Consider the following 18,966-nt stretch of genomic DNA (forward strand, 5'->3'; position numbering starts at 1 on the left):
ACCACCTGCGACCTACGTCTTGAATTATTTGTTGGATAAATTCCCATCTCTGTCATTCTCTACAGCTTTACCCTCTATAGGTCTCTCTAGTACCATATAACTCCTTCCTTTATGTCCTAACACATGTCCTATCATTTTCTCACTTCTTCTTCTTAACCTTTTCCGTATGTTCCTTTCTTTAGAGATTCTACGGAGGGCCTCCTCGTTTTTTATCTTATCAGTCTACCTAATTTTCAACGTCCTTCTACAGCACCGCATTTTAAGCGTTTCGATTCTCTTCTTTTCCAGCTTTACCACAGTCCGTGATTCATTACCATACAATTCTGTACTTCAGCCTTAGAAGCACAGAAATTTCTTCTTCTAATTTAAAGGTCTATATTTGATACTATCAGACACCTTTTGACCCTCTTTGCCTGTGCTATACTACTTTTATGACCTCGTTGCATTCTCCCCCCTTGTGTTATTTTGCTTCCAACGTAGCGGAATTCCTTAACAACATCTAATTCATAATCGTCGTTTTTGATGTGAAGTTTACCACTAACCTCATTTCTTTTATTCCTCGTCTCTGTCGTCTTCCATCCTTTTACTCTCAATCAATATTCTGTACGCATCACACTGTTGATTTAATTCGGAATGCCCTGCATCTCTTCTTCATTCTCAATGAAGATAACAATATCATCAATGACTCGCATCATTGATGTCTTCTTACCCTCTATTTCAATCCCATTATTGAACATTCCTTTTATTTCCGCCATTGCGTATTCAGTCTGTAAATTTAAGAGCTGGGACGAAAGACTGCATCCCTTTCATTCCTTTTAATCCAAACTATTCGTTACTATTGTTTTCTCTTGCTTGTTATACATAATGCATATTACTCGTTTTCCCTCACATCTTACTCCTATTTTTCTCAGACTTTCGAACATCTTGCACCATCTTGTATTGTGTAACGATCTTTGTAGGCTAGGAAATCGTAAGAAGATGTCTTGATTTTTGGTCAGCCTTGGATTCATTTTCCAGCTCAACGTCAGAACTGTCCTTCCGCGTTTATCCCATTTATTGTTTGTCATCTTCTATTACGGTACTGCCGCCTCGTTTTCTTATTCCATTTATTGGCGTCACTAACTTCCTGCCTTACTTGCCCGTGAGCGGCAGCAGCAGCTCGTATCGATAAGTGCACTGTCCTACCATCTCTGGAGCGACCGATATTATTTCCGGGTCGTCGTGTGTCTGGCAGTCAGTTGGAGACGGACCAGCAGTGCAGTCGGGACGCAGCAGCAGTGAAGTCGGGGGGCGGAGCGCCGGTGAGGCGCCGACAGCCAGTGCTCGCCGACCGCTGGCGACACACATGAACTGTCCGACGGAGCGAGATTGGAGCAAGTCTCATCGGCCGACGTATATTTGGTCCTTTCACCATTTCCGGGCCTGTAGTTGGTCGGTTGGCGTGGAGCAGCGAAGAAATCTCCGCGGTGTATAGTTTGGCCAGGCCCGCTGGCGGCCTCTACGTGGTGTCAGAGTGTGTGGTGCCGTTCCCATTGCTACGAGGTTCATGTCTCACCGGTCCTGGACATGACAGTTGAGTTTTGACTTAATCTACCATCAAGTCACGACTGTTCACATCGTGTCGTTTGGTGTACGTTGTCAGCTGTTTGGATAATCCCGCGAGCAACAGCGTGTGTTTTCAAATTGGCAAATTTTAGCCACCCTCCGGCGGAGTTTAACTGTACTTGATTATTTGAATTGAAGTACAACAGCGGAATCATCTTCCTTGTGGCCGTTAACGTCCTGGTTACCTACCCTGGCCGTTGACGTAAATTCAGGCTGTGTATTTTCCTCATCGTGTTGCCGCTGTCCAGCACGGTGTGTAGTTTGACAGCTCAATGTATAATTGGTTGTGGGCGCCAATACCTTCTACGCGGTTCCATTGAACTCTCTCTTGTGTGCTGGTCGGGTGAAATGGAGGTTAGCTTGTCGGTGTGTCCGTCGACCGTCTGTAAGTTGGGTTGTCGTCGTATCGACAATGTTTTGGCCGACTGCCTGTCTCACCTAAGTGAGCGTTAGTGTTTGAATTCCAGGCTGACCTTCAGAACTTTTGAGCGCCCTTTGGTGTTCTGCCTTTTCTTGCTTGTTCTTGTTGTTTGTACTTGTATGGCTTCTAGCCGATTTTAGATTAAGGTTGTTTTGCCCTTAAGGCGTCAGATGGTTTGGGCCTTCAGCCCAATTTAAAAACTGTTTTACGTAAAGCCTTTGGCATTTTTAAAATTAATGTTATTGAGTCTTAGGTGTGGGCCTTCAGCCGATTTTGAATTTAAGTTATTTGCTCTTAAAGTGTCAGATTCTTTGGGCCTTCAGCCTAACTAAGAAACTGTTTTAAGATAAGGCCTTGCCTTTTAAATTTCCGATCTTGGTGAACTTTAAGTTATTGGCTTTCAACGGTTTCAAATTGAAGTGGTCTTGCCCATAAGGCATCATATTGTACGGCGCCTTCAGCCGCTAATTAAGATCCAAAACTAAAGATGTGTTTTTTTGTTTTATTTTTTAAAAAACTTTTCTTTGCTCTTGTAATGTTTTATCAAATAAAAGGTTATATGTTCGAGTGTAACTGAGAGTCGCTTATTTTGTCCCCTTTCCACAACTTAAACCACCTGTCCTGTCCTGCGGGTTTAGCAGGGCGTCTCATGGTGCATTTATCTTTCCGAGAGCCAAAGTGATCGTCATGTATCAGATCCACAATTTTATTTTCCGTTCTCCTGTACATTATTTTTGTCAGAAACTAGGGCACATGAGCCGTTAAGCTGACTGAGCAATAGTTTTCGCACTAATCTAGTCTCGCTGTCTTTTGGGTTGCGTGGATGAGATTTTTCCAGAAGCTTAATGGTGTGGCTACAGTTTCATTTATCTACGCACCAACTCAAATAGCCGTTTGGTTGTTAACTTCCTGATTCACTTTAGAAATTCATAAGAAATGTTCTTTTCACCTTATTTGCTCACAAGTCTTTCAAAGCTTTGTTAAAATCTCAACCTAGTACTGGATCTCCCATCTCTCCATATCAACTCCAGTTTCTTCTCCCGTCACGTAACCAACAAAACCTCCCGCTCGTAGAGGCCTTCGGAGTACTCTTTCCACCCATCCGGTATATCATCTGCGTTTAATAGTAGAATTCCCATTGCACTCTTACTGTTGCTACCCTTGCATCCAATATCACCAAAGGTTGTTTTGATTTTCCATATGCTGAATCAGTCCTTCGGACGGCCGTATCTTTTTGGATTTCATCACATTTGTCCCCCATCCATTTCGCCTTAGCTTTCGTACATCTCTTGTTCATTTCGATCCTATGTAACCTATATTGTTGCACTCCATTCTTTCCCTTAACATTTTTGTTCTTTCTTTTTTCGTTATCAATTGAAGTATTTCTTCTCTTACCCAAGGCTTCTTCCAACTACTGGGAACACAAGTTCAGTGATGTCCATTCCTTTTCATCTGAACTACCTACTTATCGATGTCCCTGCATCCTTAGAGAACTTCAGACACATCTCACTAATCCCCAGTACTTCAGTTTCTCACTTCTTTCCGCACTGACTGTTCTGGATGTTTTTTTCTAAACTTCAGTCTGCTCTTCATAATTACTAAATTGTGATCAGAGTTTATATCTGTTCCTGGGTATATCTTACAATCCAAAATCTGCTTTCAGAATCTTTGTTTGACCATGAAATAATCCAAGTGGTATCTTCCTGTGTCTCTGGGAGCCTTCCGTGTATACCTCTAGTGATTTCTTAACAGTGTATCTTCTGTTTGAAATTTGCTGGAGAACTCAGTTAGTCCTACTCCTCTCTTATTCATTACCGAGTCCAAATCCTACCATAACATTGTCTTGTATTCCTTCTTCTACAACCGAGTTCCAGTTCCCCATGATCATTAGATTGTCATCACCCTTTATGCACTGGATTACTCGTACAATAACCGCATATACTTCAGCTTCCTCTTCTCCTTAAACTTGTGACGTCAACATATCTACGCGAACTATCATTGTTGACGTTGGTTTGGTTTCTGTTCTGATGAGAACACCCCTATCACTTAACTGTTCACTAACATGCCTCTTTATTCATAACCAATCTTATTCATGTAATTCTTCATGCTTTCCCGGCGATCTGTTGACATCTTGGTTATTCGGGAATCCAGCCGGATGTTCGCGTCGCTCTCGCACGATATTTCAACAGCATGCTTCGCTGTCTTCTTCAGGTGCTGCCTGAGACTGGTCCTTGGGTTCATCGAGTCCAGTATTTATGCCTGGGAGGAGCTGGGTGTTCCCTAATCGGTCCGCGCCGAGTCGAGTGTTCCATCTGTGGTCCGCGCCCGCCAGACTCAGCTTCAACGGACCCCTCCAGTTGCGGATGTTCCGACTGCCGTCGGCGCCCGTTTTGGCCGTCCTCAACGGCTGTGGTTGCCATCTGAGGTGTGTCAGACCCGATCTGATATGTTGGATACTCTATCTCATGACTGTTGCTATGATTTTCACTTCTGTTTCGTGCTGGGCGCTCCCTAATCGGTCGGCCTCCGCGTCATGTGTTCCGTCTGAGGTCCGCGCCCGCCAGACGCGGCTACATTGTCCCTCTCTGGTCGCCGGTGTTCCCTCCGCCGTCCGCGCCCGGGCTGGCCGTCTTCTGAAGTCGAGTTCATGATCTGGGGTGTGTCAGATCTGGTCTCTAATGTCCGACACCTTGTCTCACGGCTGTTCTTTCGGTCTCCACTTCTATTTCTTGTAGAATCCCAGAGTGTCCTGCGTTGAGTTTCCACAAGCTCAAGCGCTGGATTCCAGGCAGTGCTGATTTGGTATCCTGAGTCACGGTTGATTAGATTGTCTGTGACATTAATCTCAATGGCTTCGTTGATGACACTGTCCCAAAATCTTGACGTCTGTGTCCCAATCTTGGTGTCATTGTAATCCATTGAATGACCAAGTTCCAGACAATGCTCTGCTATGGCTGATTTAGTTGCCTGCCTGAGTCTGGTATGTCTCTGGTGTTCTTTACACCTGATGTCCACATTTCTGGTGGTCTGGCCAATATATGACATCCCACACTGGCACGGTATGTTGTAAATACCAGGCTTGCGTAGCCCCAGGTCATCTTTTACATTCCCCAGCATAACCCCAATTTTGGTGGGTGCTGTTGATGTCATATGTCTGGAGAATCCTGCTGATCTTGGCAGAGATAGGTCCGGCGTATGGCAGGTATGCCATCTTCTTTGCCTCTTCTGGTTCTTCTTCTGGATCCTTTGGCCAGTTGGCAGGTTGAAGTGCCTTCTGGATATCTCTAGAGGAGTACCCATTCCTGCTTAACACTGATTGTAAGTGTTCTATTTCTGTGGCCAGAAGACAGCGAGGCACGCTGTTGAAATATCGTGCGAGAACGACGCGATCATCTAGCTGGATTCCCGAGTAACCAAGATGTCAATCTTATTCATGTTTTATTATTTTCTGTTGCTATTATTATTACTCTATATTCGACTGACAAGAATTCTTTAACATCTTTCTGTTTCACTTCACTGACCCCCATTACATCTAGATTCATTGCATTTGCCCTCTCAGATTTTCTAGCTTCCCTATCACTTCCAAGCTTGTGAATTCTACGCTCCGACTCGTAGAATGTTACCGCTTCGTTAGTTATTCAATAATTTTCTCATGGTGCCCTTCCCCTTGGCAGTCCTCTCGCAGTAATCTGAAAAGGGGACTTATTCGGAATCTTTCGTCAATGGAGAGTTCATCGTAATACTTTTTCACTTACAGACGGCATATCCTGTGAATACACCTTACGTTTTTAATATAGCGTATCCTTATGTCGTTAATCATTGCTGATTCGTTCGCCTAAACGGCAGTTTCCCATCCCAAGGGAAACAAGTTTCCATCAAACTGCTCACTCCCACGGCCTCTTTGACAAGGACGTTAGCAGAACGATGATGACTCCTTATATGAAAGTCTATGGCCGCCGTTGCTGATGATTTTTATTCAAAATTTAAGCATTAGGTGGAATCGAACCCAGGACGCTACTCATAGACCATGGCCGCATTGAAAAGGCTAGAAACTTGAAATAATCGCTAACAAGTGACTGGAATTAATGCGTAACGCAACAATGCCAGATAGTAATAAGTTATACATACACAAATCCACTACAGCCGCCGTATTAATTCCGAGACATTCATAAAATGTATTGATATTTAAAACGATTCCAATTTATTCTTCAGCCACAGTAGCACATTTTTAATTACAGAACATGTTTCGATCACTATGGATCATCTTCACATCTAAGTAGTTGTTGCGTCAGCAATCTCTCTTTTCTGTGTTAGAGTTTCATATCAGACTACTGTGATACAAGATTCTGACACAGGCAAGACGAGTTAGAGACGCAACTACTTGGATCTGAAGATGATCCAGAGTGATCGAAACACGTCACGCAATTAAAAATGTGCATTTGAGAAATAAGAATAAATGAGAATTATTATAACATGTAATAATAAAACTTTTAATGTGAGATAATATAATACAATTTACCACTTATGAAACCGATAATCATTTACCTTTGTCGCAACTTATTTGTTGGTAAAACTGATCGACTCACGAGCACGTTGCGTTAGCAGCTCAGCGATTTCACACATACTTCTACATATTTTTTATTTATATACATATTTTTCTTGCAACCTACGTCATTAGTTATTTGCTGGATGTATTCCAATCTCTGTCTTCCCCTACAGTTTTTGCCCGCTACAGCTCCCTCTAATACCATCGAAGTCATTCCCTGAGGTCTTAACAGATGTTCTATCATCCTGTTCCTTCTCCTAGTCAGTGTTTTTCACATATTCCTCCGATTATTTATATATGCCATATACTTCGATTCTGCGTAGAACAGCCTCATTCCTTACCTGATCAGTTCATCTAATTTTCAACATTCGCCGCGCGGGGTAGCTGCGTTGTCTTAACGCCTTACCACGGCTCGCGCGGCTCTTCACGTCAGAGATTCAAGTCCTCCATCAGGCATGGGTGTGGGTGTTGTCCGTAGCGTAAGGTAGTTTAAGTTTGATTAAGTAGTGTGTAAGCCAAGGGACCGATGACCTCAGTAGTTTGGTCCCAAAGGAACAAATCAGAAAAAAATTCCAAATTTCCAACATTCGTCTGTACCACCATACTGCTTCGATTCTCTTCCGTTCCGGTTTTCCCACAGCCCGTGTTTCACTACTATACAATATTGTGCTCCAAACGTACATTCTAAGAAGTTTCTTCTTCAAATTAAGACCTATGTTTGATACTAGTAGACTTCTCTTGGCCAGGAGTGCCTTTTTTCCAGTGGTAGTCTGCTTTTGATGTCCTCCTTTCTACGTCCGTCATTGGTTATTTTGCTTTCCAGGTATCGGAATTCCTTAACTTTATCTAATTCGTGATCATCAATGCTGATGTTAAGTTTGTCGCTGTTCTCATTGCTGCTGCTTCTCATTACTCTTTTCTTTCTTCGATTTACTCTCAATCCATATTCTGTATTTATTAGACTGTTCACTCCATTCAGCAGATTATGTAATTCTTCTTCACTTTCACTCTAAATTTAATAGCACCATAGAAATTCCATAACTGATTCTAAATTTTTGCTCTTATATGCTTACTCTATTGGAGATGAAATCCAGAGTAGAAAGCCTACGTGGAAGTGATAATTTGCTTAGGAGAAAGTCAACAGCACGTACAAACCTCGAGAGATGCACGAAACTATTCTGTTTCTAATAATATAAAAAATAACATCAAAAAATGTGATTACCCACCACAACTAATCCCCTTTCCCCATCTCAGTTCATCTTGGCTTTTATCATCATCATCATCATCTCTCTCTCTCTCTCTCTCTCTCTCTCTCTCTCTCTCTCTCTCTCTCCTCTCTCTCCCTCCATCCTTCCCTCTGAACATTTATTCTTGCTCTTCACATTTTCTTTTGGTTTGTCCTAGAGACAACTCACGAGCCTTTTCAGTCAACTTCATGAGGTTTAAACAGCTTTTCTCTTGCAATGTCGCAAGCATACTAACATTTTCTGTTACGGCATGTGATACATTTTATTTGCTTTTCCATAATTCAAGTTCTATTAGTCGAAACTGCAGTATCTTTCTCAGGAGTGATATATTCTTTCAGATGCTGACCTCTTCTGTCACGCACACAGATTTACAAAGCTCTCTCTCCTCAGTTTTTCCTGACACATCTTCCAGGGGGCAGTTACCCAAGCGAATCCTTATTACTAACTCCTTATCCGGTGCATAATCCTAATTCCTGCCGGCATCTTAATAATTTACACCAACAACCTACAACTTCATTCTTGCAAAATTTTGTTCGTCTCAAAAACTCTACTTAACACGTCATGAACTTTCAGTAAATACCTATGACGACGCTTCTTTTCCAAACCTACGTTTCTCTTACATGACTTACTCTGTCACCTCCAACACTTCATCAACTAAATAACAACTTATAAGAACTTGCAGCTCCCATTATCTGGATGGGTTAAAACTGTAAAACTTCGCACTATATGCTAGTTTCTCATTCCTGATCTTCATCCCATGTATTGTAGTGCTACCATCGTTTATCTTCCTAAATTATCGTTGTCTTTACTTATCAAACATTGACACCACTAGTCGTAACATATAATGTAAAATAATTACCACAAACATACTTCATCTGACCTATGTCTATTCTGCCCAGTCCGAAAAAATGTCTGTTCTTAAAGTTACTCCAGTCTTCTTACTTAAGCTGATGCTTAATTTGAAATCCACTCTCCAATTTTACGTCATATCACTATTTCTCTGGCATTTTTCTACGTTTATCAATATTTTCATACAACACAAAATTGATTTAAACTCTCCAACGTCATATCTATATCCAATTCCGTTTTCCATTTTATTGGTAACAAATTTCACTAACTGGTTATCAGGTCTGGAGAAAGCTCACTGTTCCATTGACACTCTGTATCTGACTTTGTGCTTTGCATCAAATCACTCCTTTTCGTGTCTGACATTTCACGTCCTCTATCACACACAAATTTAAATTTACCATTATGTTTTCTGGAGTGTGTGCGACCCTGCCATTTACGTCCTTTTCGTGACCTAATGTTTGTAGTATCCTCAGTATCGCTGAACGATGTGAAGATTGCGGGTAATGAATCCTATGAGATTGCTTCAACTGATATATGCTGTAACTGTGTAGAGAGATGCGATTTTGTGATATTAGATTAGGCATCTCACTGCTATCAATTATTAGCGAGTCAGCACAGATGCACATATCTAGCAGTACTGCTGCTGTTTGTGTATACAACTTCATATTGTAAAGTAACTGCTTTTGCAGTAACAAATCAGTCTCCTGATATAGGTCAGCATTAACATCAGTAAAGGGCCCGTCAGTCTCGCCTGCACCATCAGTGATTACTTAACAGATGTTGCACATTATTTGCTCCTCTGCATCTGACCTCACTATCACCCGCTTGTTTTCTGATTTTTGTTCATTGTTCACATCACTCGTTGCGTTGTGGAATAACAGTGCACATCAACCATCGCATCTTCCGTCACAGTATTTCCTTCCGCAAATTTGCGATTAAATTCTTCCTCGATCTGTTTCATATCATTAGATATAGCTTTACGTGTCTTTGAAGGCTTTGTATTCACGTGCTCGTCAATTCACATCGATTGAGCTAGTTGTATTTTCTATTATTTAAACAGACAACCTGTAACAGACATTTTAATTGAACATCTGTGTGAAATCAACATACATTGACGGAAAAAAGTCGCAACACCAGTGAGACCTGTCACCAAGGAAGGCAGGATTAGGTTGCGATTGTGGACGGGACCGTAATAAATTATTGTTGGTTAGTTTATTTTTCAATCACGTACACTTGTTTTGGAAACAAAAACAAATAAAAGGTGACAATGAATTAATAAGTATTCCACGGCTGAAGGCCTTAATGACAACAAATTCAACTATTTCTCGGCTGAAGGCCCCAATAGTAATAATTTAAAACTGTTTCATAGCTAAAGGCCTGACTAGCAATTCTTTTAACAACCAGTTAAACATCTTCAAACTTGAAATTACAGTCATTAAATTTTTTTTGAAAAAAGCAATCATCAAATCCGATCTAATAAAGGGGGGAGGGGCGCAGACGTTGCTCCAAGGATCGACCTAGAAAGTCCCTCAGAACTTCGCAAGCGATGAGACAGGCAGCCAAGAGTTGCATTCACTTCACGAGATGCTAACTCAGACTAGTGGCAGTTTAAACGCATGACCAACAATCATCTGCCGAATCTACCTAACGTGCGATGACCGATGCAACGATGGAATCACACCCAAGCTGGAACTGGTGGTCAGCACTGCGTCTTCAGACTCTGGTTTTTAGAGCATCCGGAAGCAGAAAGGAACCACTACTACCAGAGTAGGAAAAAAAACACCACCCGGTCCACAAATCAAGGAAGGTGTCGAACTACACGCCTTACCGGACAGCAGTGGCAAGGCGAGGAAAAGTACACTGCCGTAACATGCACTAAGCTCCAGGGCAGGTGACTGGAGCGTCAGCGGCCACTAGGCAGGAAAAATACCACTGGTTGAACGTCACAAATAATAACATATAGAATGCAACAATTAATAATAAGAAGTGGAGGAAGGCTAATTAGATTCGCTGTTCCCAAACGCTCCACTGGCTGCTCTTCGTCTTGGCGACACTGCGAGCAGCAAGACGCAAGCAAATGGCGAGATCTCACAATGGTGGAGGTTTTACTACTTGAATTAAGGCCTACTCAACTTAAGCTTCCTGGGTCCGGTTGACAACGAGGTTGTACCCCTCGCAACTACAGCCCTTCCTTCCGGCAGTGCATGCATTCCGCCAGTGGTCCTGGCGTGTTCCCCCGCTGCGCGGAACCTGGCTGCCCGTCCGTCAACCAACCGAATTGCCGACTCGCACGACACGGAAACACCTCAACGTCGCACCAAAGATAGTACCACAGTTACTAGATATCGATAACCGTCGCTGCTGCCACTAGCGGACAGACAACGCTTGCAAACGGAGTAGCCCCAATGAACACAAGAAGAAGAAGACAACCGTAACTATACCAACTAAACAATGCCAACCTAGCAACGGCCCCAACGCAAGCCGCAGTACGGCTCAACCAGGAAGGTGTTCTGCGACATAAACGAAAGTTGGTAGGCGTGTTTCTACATCTGGAGTATGATAGCTATTCATATTTCGAGCCAGTCGCTTCAGAGTGGTAGTATTAGCGCCACTATGAGGATGCAAATCAGATTTTCTTTAAAAACACGCTATAAGAGTAGTGAGCTTTAGTTGCCTTTGAGATGGGACGTGGGTGGTTCGTGTTAGTGAAGAATGCCTTCAGAGAAACGGAGACGCAATTATCAAAATCTCCTTAGTTTGAACGAGGTCGTGTAATAGAGCTACGAGAATCTGTATATTCCTTCTGCGATATTCCAGAAAGACTTGACGGGAATGCAGCCCTGATTGCTGCCAGCCGTGGTCAGGAGAAGGTACGGTCGGAAGAAGACCGGGCTCCTGACGGCAATGTGTCACTCCAGAGAGGGAACCCCATCGTGTTCGGTGTATGGCTCTAACACATCGTATTGCACCTCCAGCAGCAATCTGGGCAACAGTTGGCACCACAGTGGCACAACGAACTGTTCAAATCGGTTACATCACGGACAGCACCGAGCCACCATTTGCGACAAACGAGAGCTCACTGGCGGGCGGGGTGGAGACCACTTGACAGCCTGCAACCAACCTGTCTGCGTGCTACACACACTGCATCTACACCTGGAGCTATCGAATGGCGTGCAATTTCATATGAAAGCAGGAGCACCCTCGTGGTTATCTCGTGCACTCTGACTGCAAATTTGTACCCCAACCCGGTAATTCGACCTCTTGTACTACCATTCATGAAAAGCATTTCAGAGGGTGTTCTCCAACAGGATAACGGTCGTCCACATACCCTTGATTTAACCCAACATTCTCTGCTGTGTGTCGACATGTTGCCTTGGTCTGCTCGATCACCAGATCTGTCTCCAATCGAGCATCATCGGAGGGCAACTTCAGCATCATCCACAAACATGATTAACCGTCTCTGTATTGACTGAACAAGTGCAACAGGTATGGAACTCCATCCCACAAATTGACATCTGCATCTGTACAACACAATGCATGCGCGCTTGCGTGCTTCCATTCAACATCCTAGCGGTTACATCGGTTATTAATGTACCAGCATTTCACACCTGCAATGGCTTATCTCACACTTACATTAACCTGTGATATCGCAGTGTTAACACTTAAGTATGTCACCTAGACAAATGTATTCCTGGAATTTCATTTCTCTACATTAATTATTTTTTGATGTTGCCATTTTTTTCCGTGCGTTTATTTTCTAAACCGGTACAGGTACACTACTAGCGACACAGCATATCGTGTATACACATCACCAACGACATCTAGTTTATAAGATTTATGTTATTACCTATTGTTTTTAATTAACTGTTTATTATTTTGTGTAATTTGCTCTATATTTTAAAAATTGTTAGACGTACAAAAAATTTGATTGCAACTGTGGAAGGAACAGGTCAGTTCCTGTACGAGAGAGATGCCGTACATGTATATACAATAATTAGTCAAGACATAGAGAGAATAAAGTGATTGACCACTTGTGTAACTTATATTTGCGGGATAACTACTTTGCATGGAATATATCAGTTTGTTCAGGTTTTTAACGCGCATCTTATAGCGCATACGGATTTAAAATTGCATTATTGCACAAACAAATGCCGAATAAAGCTGGGGAATTCTCTAAGCCGTCAAGTGACCCTGATCCTTGGAATTCCTGGGGAAAGGGCTGCCAAACTTAAATAAGATGGCGGCCGTCTTGCTTCTTTCGCATTTTTCTGGACGGAGATGTAGAGGAAAGATCTATGTCGATTTAGATGGCAGTATAAAAACTCGCTTTTTCCGATACGATGATCTCGATACATAGATATTCTGTAGTAGTTTAGTGGGACTTTGAAAATTTTGTAGTGGTCAGGACTCGGATTTTATTCTACAAGTAGCTAAATGGAAAAGAATTTATCTCGAATTACATGGGGCATGAAATTATTTGCACTGACTCTAACTTCAACTCAGTTAGCTAATGTAACCTCTATGATTTCAACACTAGTCAACATGTAGGCTCCTTACATCGTGCGCTGATGAACTTGCTCGACGTAACTTCAATTTGTTTAACTAAGTAGTGCAGTTTAATTAGCAGGCATCATTCAGTATGTGTCATCAAGAAAAATGAACATTATACTGAACTTTAAGAATTTGGTTTTTGGAGAGCTTTATTTAGATAGCAGGACCTACAATCACTCTAGCGTCATTTAAATTGAGCAAGACATCAGCGACAATATCATTATTTTTACCAATTAAAGAGAAATAAATCTGAGTTTGGTTATCATCACCTAGGCAACGAGATCAACATCGCTGTCTGAGCTATAAAGGGTTTATGTGGCACACTCCGTGAGACGCTGTGTATAGGATACCATTGGCACTTGGTCTGGGTATGATGAACTTTACGCCACCTCTTCATCTCACGTTGTCATGCAACTACTGGGGAGGAAATTTTTTTCCACCATGAGGGTTCGAACTGATAGCCTCCGAGTCAAGCAACACCGTACAAGCGTTTAAAGTCTTTGCTTCTGGAAAGTTACTTCGTTCTATCTCAAAAAATCTTCTTCTTCTTCCCAGCTTCAGGTCTTGTTCTTAATATTATTAAAATGTTGCATGCTTATAAAAATGAAACTCCAGCTTCATTAGAAACAATGATATTCTTAGCATGCTCCTACAATAAAAGGAAACAACAACAGAAGAAACTCAAGTTGACTTCATCGGCTTGTTTCCTTAAATAATTTTGTTGATAACGCTATACCTAAAAATGTAATAGATTTAGGCATTGATGCAGTTAGGTAATGCCTGTGTTTGAACACATTCTTAAACAATTAAAAGTTTATTCCAAATAGCTAACAGCTGTTGCCTCAGTAAAATAATGTTTACCAGAGGATAGTCGATCTGAATATGTGACGCACCCTCAGAAGTATGTCTAAAAATTCCGAAGACTTTTTCTTTTACAGAGACTGAAACACTAGATAGAAATCTAATGCTCAGTGTCCAGTAGACTACTGCTTCTTCATCCGATACATTTAATTGGTATTCCAGCCGTACAAAAGTCGGCCATCTTCCTAATGAGCCGACTGACGGAAGTTATGAGCACCTACGACCGTCCTTTAAGCCCCTGTTTCCACCATCGACTTTCGTATGTCAATTGACTACTCAAGACAAGGGAGTCTACTGTAGCGCCCCTGGCGTTTTATTGTTGTACTGTCGCCTGTTTCGAGTAGTTATTTCCGTTTACACGTCAGCGCCAAAACTGCGTGTTGTGAGAGCTGCCTGCTGTACAGATTGGCATCTGAACGGTCAAAGTGAGGTTATGATGAACTATCCGTATTACGAAAAATTCGAAATGTAGTAACAAAACGTAGGAACAAACAATGACAATAGAGTTGATTAATGATCGAAACACAATTCATAGTGGATATTCTTGTCAGAGGTCGTCTAGTAAAATTTTTACATTCCAAAGAACTGAAATACTAGGAAGAGTGTCATCCAAACACTTCATAACATATGCATTATTTGTCCGAGAAAATGAAAGAGACATTATTAGGAACTATCCTTTTTACGAAAAAATCTAAATATACGAGTAGTAACAAAACTTAGGAACAAACAATTATAATAGAGCTTATTAATGACCGAGGCACAATCCATTGTAGATGTTCTGGCTAGAGATGGTGTGGTAAATTCTTTACACTCCTAAAAACTGAAAGACTAGGGAGAGTTCATCGAAACACTTCAGAACATATGCATTATTTGCCCGAGAAAATATATACTTCCAAATACATCAAACAATATCGAGAACGCAGTAAACAACGCCTTTATGCTTTACCCTTTATATATTTTTTTCTTGCTATGAGCCAAATAACAACGACAGTTTTTTTTGCCTTCGAATAATTTTGACTTTTTCGCTATTGAAACACTTTTCGTTAATGCTCGATTATCTATTTACATTCTTACTTATGCACTGCTTTTTCTATGCAAAACGTAAATACCTTTATGCTTTGCGATATTTCGCCTCTCTTGAAGGAGAACACCGGTACGAAAAATACCAGGACCGTGTTTAATTTTTCAGTATGTCATGAAAACAAAGTAAACAACACAGTACAGATTAACAAGACATGAAAGTCCAAAATCCATTTCTGTAACAGGAGTCAGGCATACCAGAATAGATTGATTTCTGATGTTAACAGATGTTGAAATAATCCCTTGTTGTTACACATGTGCTGTATGCAGCATACTCAGAATTTAAATCCAAGCACATTCTATACAGTATTGACGTCATAGACACAGTTGTATAGTTGTTGGTTGCTGATTTAAATGCAGGCACGTGAGGCACGCGTACTTAGAGTAGTAGATATTGACCAGAAAATCGCTTGTGCAAAATGGGATTACCCGAGACCCGCACCGCTGTGTGTTCAGCCACCAGTACAAAAAGGCCAGACATCTTGTTCAGTAACAAAGAACTTTGTATGAACTGCTTGTTTGGTTAGACGCTTGATACAGGTTGAGATATCAATTTACAAGGTGTCCCAGGAGGAATGGTCAATATTCAGAATGACAGAAACGGTCACCCGAATCCAAAAGTCTATTCAACAAGTACCCTACGAGTACTTCGAATTCGTACTCAACAGTAAGGAAAGGTGGGCTACAGAGTGGTTCGGCAACTGTAGTAGGAAAGCTGGACAGCAGCAGAAATGATTAGTGGACAAGCAACACTGCCGACAGAAGATTTACTTAACTTGTAGTTCTCCAAACATTTGAAGACTCATTATAAATGATACAACAAGAAACAGAGTCCAGCTATCGATGTCACAAGGACGAAGTGTCTCAGTGTAGTGGCTCCAAGCGCAAGTGAATTGAGCTCCTCCTACTGGCCGCCCTATATCACAGCGCCAGAAGGCGGTCGAGATACGGAGCCACTGGAGGGGTGTTTGAGTGGGTGCGCACCATTGGGTCCACTCGATCCCGTGCGACCTCTATGGGTATGGAATGGAAACTTCCAATTCTAGTATCAAAGTAACGACGCCTGTAGGGACGTATCGGTATGTGATACCGCACCTAAGATATGCATTATAGAGTCCATGTTTACTAGACTTTTTTGCTTCGAATGGTCGTTGCTGTCTTATCTACAAATATTGAGCATTTCTCCTGTCACACCCTGTAGCAAAAGTAGCTGCACTGTAGCGACATCTTTGCGAGTTGACTACAGAAAACGCCTGATTCCATGCTTTGCCCAGGCTGAAATCGCTTTCTGCTATTAATTATATTATACGCTTTATGAATTTCCACTGCTTCCTTCTCCACCGAGTCCCAGAATCTACATCTACATCTTCATTTATACTCCGCAAGCCACCCAACGGTGTGTAGCGGAGGGCACTTTACGTGCCACTGTCATAACCTGCCTTTCCTGTTCCAGTCGCGTATGGTTCGCGGGAAAAACGACTGCCGGAAAGCCTCCGTGCGCGCTCGAATCTCTCTAATTTTACATTCGCGATCTCCTCGGGAGGTATAAGTAGGGGGAAGCAATATATTCGAGACCTCATTCAGAAACGAACCCTCTCGAAACCTGGACAGCAATCTACACCGCCATGCAGAGCGCCTCTCTTGCAGAGTCTGCCACTTGAGTTTGCTAAACATCTCCGTAACGCTATCACGCTTACCAAATAACCCTGTGACGAAACGCGCCGCTCTTCTTTGGATCTTCTCTATATCCTCTGTCAACCTGTCCTGGTACGGATCCCACACTGATGAGCAATACTCAAGTATAGGTTGAACAAGTGTTTTGTAAGCGACCTCCTTTGTTCATGGACTACATTTTCTAAGGACTCTCCCAATGAATTTCAACCTGGCACCCGCCTTACCAACAATTAAATTTATATGATCATTCCACTTCAAATCCTTCCGTACGCATACTCCCAGATATTTTACAGAAGTTATTGCTACCAGTGTTTGTTCCGCTATCATATCATCATACAATAAAGGATCCTTCTCTCTATGTATTCGCAGTATATTACATTTGTCTATGTTAAGGGTCAGTTGCCACTCCCTGCACCAAGTGCCTATCCACTGCAGATCTTCCTGCATTTCGCTGCAGTTTTCTAATGCTGCATCTTATCTGTACACTACAGCAACATCCGCGAAAAGCCGCATGGAACTTCCGACACTATCTACTAGGTCATTTATATATATAGTGAAAAGCAATGGTCCCATAACACTACCCTGTGGTACGCCAGAGGTTACTTTAACGTCTGTGGACGTCTATCCATTGAGAACAACATGCTGTGCTCTGTTTGCCAAAAACTCTTCAATCCAGCCACACAGCTGATCTGATATTCCGTAGGCTCTTTGTTTATCAGGCGACAGTGCGGAAGTGTATCGAACGCCTTCCGGAAGTCAAGTAAAATAGCATCTAAATGGGAGCCTGTATCTAATATTTTCTGGGTTTCACGAACAAATAAAGCGAGTTGAGTCTCACACGATCGCTGTTTCCGGAATCCATGTTCATTCCTACAGAGTAGGTTCTGGGTTTCCAGAAATGACATGATACTCGAGCAAAAAACATGTTCTAAAATTCTACAACAGATCGATGTCAGAGAAATAGGCCTATAGTTTCGCACATCTGCTCGACGACCCTTCTTGAAAACTGGGACTACCTGTGCTCTTTTCCAATCATTTGGGACCTTCCGTTCCTCTAGAGACGCGCAGTACACGGCTGTTAGAAGGCGGCAAGTTCTTTCGTGTACTCTGTGTAGAATCGGATTGGTATCAATAATAAAGCCGACGTTAGAATTTCGAGTTTGTCGCACAGCTTAGAGTGACCGGCGACACTACGGTGCTCTGCCGTAGCTGATTTACTGGGTTGTAAGAACCGAGTGCACCGTCGGTGCTCCGTGCGTCTCTCATTGACCGTAAGAGTCGTCTGTCCGTTGTGTGGAAATGCCACGCTCGCAGACTACTTTATAAACCCCAGCCATTTGGAGCATCAGGTAATCCGTGAAGGAACCAAAAAGACTGCTGTCTACTGTGGAGGACGAAACATTACTTTCACTAATTGCTTGTTTAAGATCAACGTTATTCTTGACGACACACTTTCCACATACGCCAGGAAAGCCACATAGTTGTTGTTGTTGTTGTTGTTGTTGTCTTCAGTCCAGAGACTGGTTTGATGCAGCTCTCCATGCTAATCTATTCTGTGTAAGCTTCTTCATCTCCCAGTACTTACTGCAACCTACATCCTTCTGAATCTGCTTACTGTATTCATCTCTTGGTCTCCCTCTACGAGTTTTACCCTCCACGCTGCCCTCCAATGCTACATGTGTGATCCCTTGATGCCTCAGGACATTTCCTACCAGCCGATCCCTTTTTCTAGTCAAGTTGTGCCACAAACTTCTCTTCTCCCCAATCCTATTCAGTACTTCCTCATTAGTTATGTGATCTACCCACCTAATCTTCAACATTCTTCTGTAGCACAACATTTCGAAAGCTTCTATTCTCTTCTTGTCCAAACTATTTATTGTCCATGTTTCACTTCCATACATGGCTACACTCCATACAAATACTTTCAGAAACGACTTCCTGACACTTAAATCTATACTCGATGTTAACAAATTTCTCTTCTTCAGAAACGCTTTCCTTGCCATTGCCAGTCTACATTTTATATCCTCTCTACTTCGACCATCAACAGTTATTTTGCTCCCCAAATAGCAAAACTCCTTTACTACTTTAAGTGTCTCATTTCCTAATCTAATTCCCTCAGCATCACCCGACTT

This window comes from Schistocerca serialis, chromosome 4, assembly GCF_023864345.2.
Source record: "Schistocerca serialis cubense isolate TAMUIC-IGC-003099 chromosome 4, iqSchSeri2.2, whole genome shotgun sequence".
NCBI lineage: Eukaryota > Metazoa > Arthropoda > Insecta > Orthoptera > Acrididae > Schistocerca > Schistocerca serialis.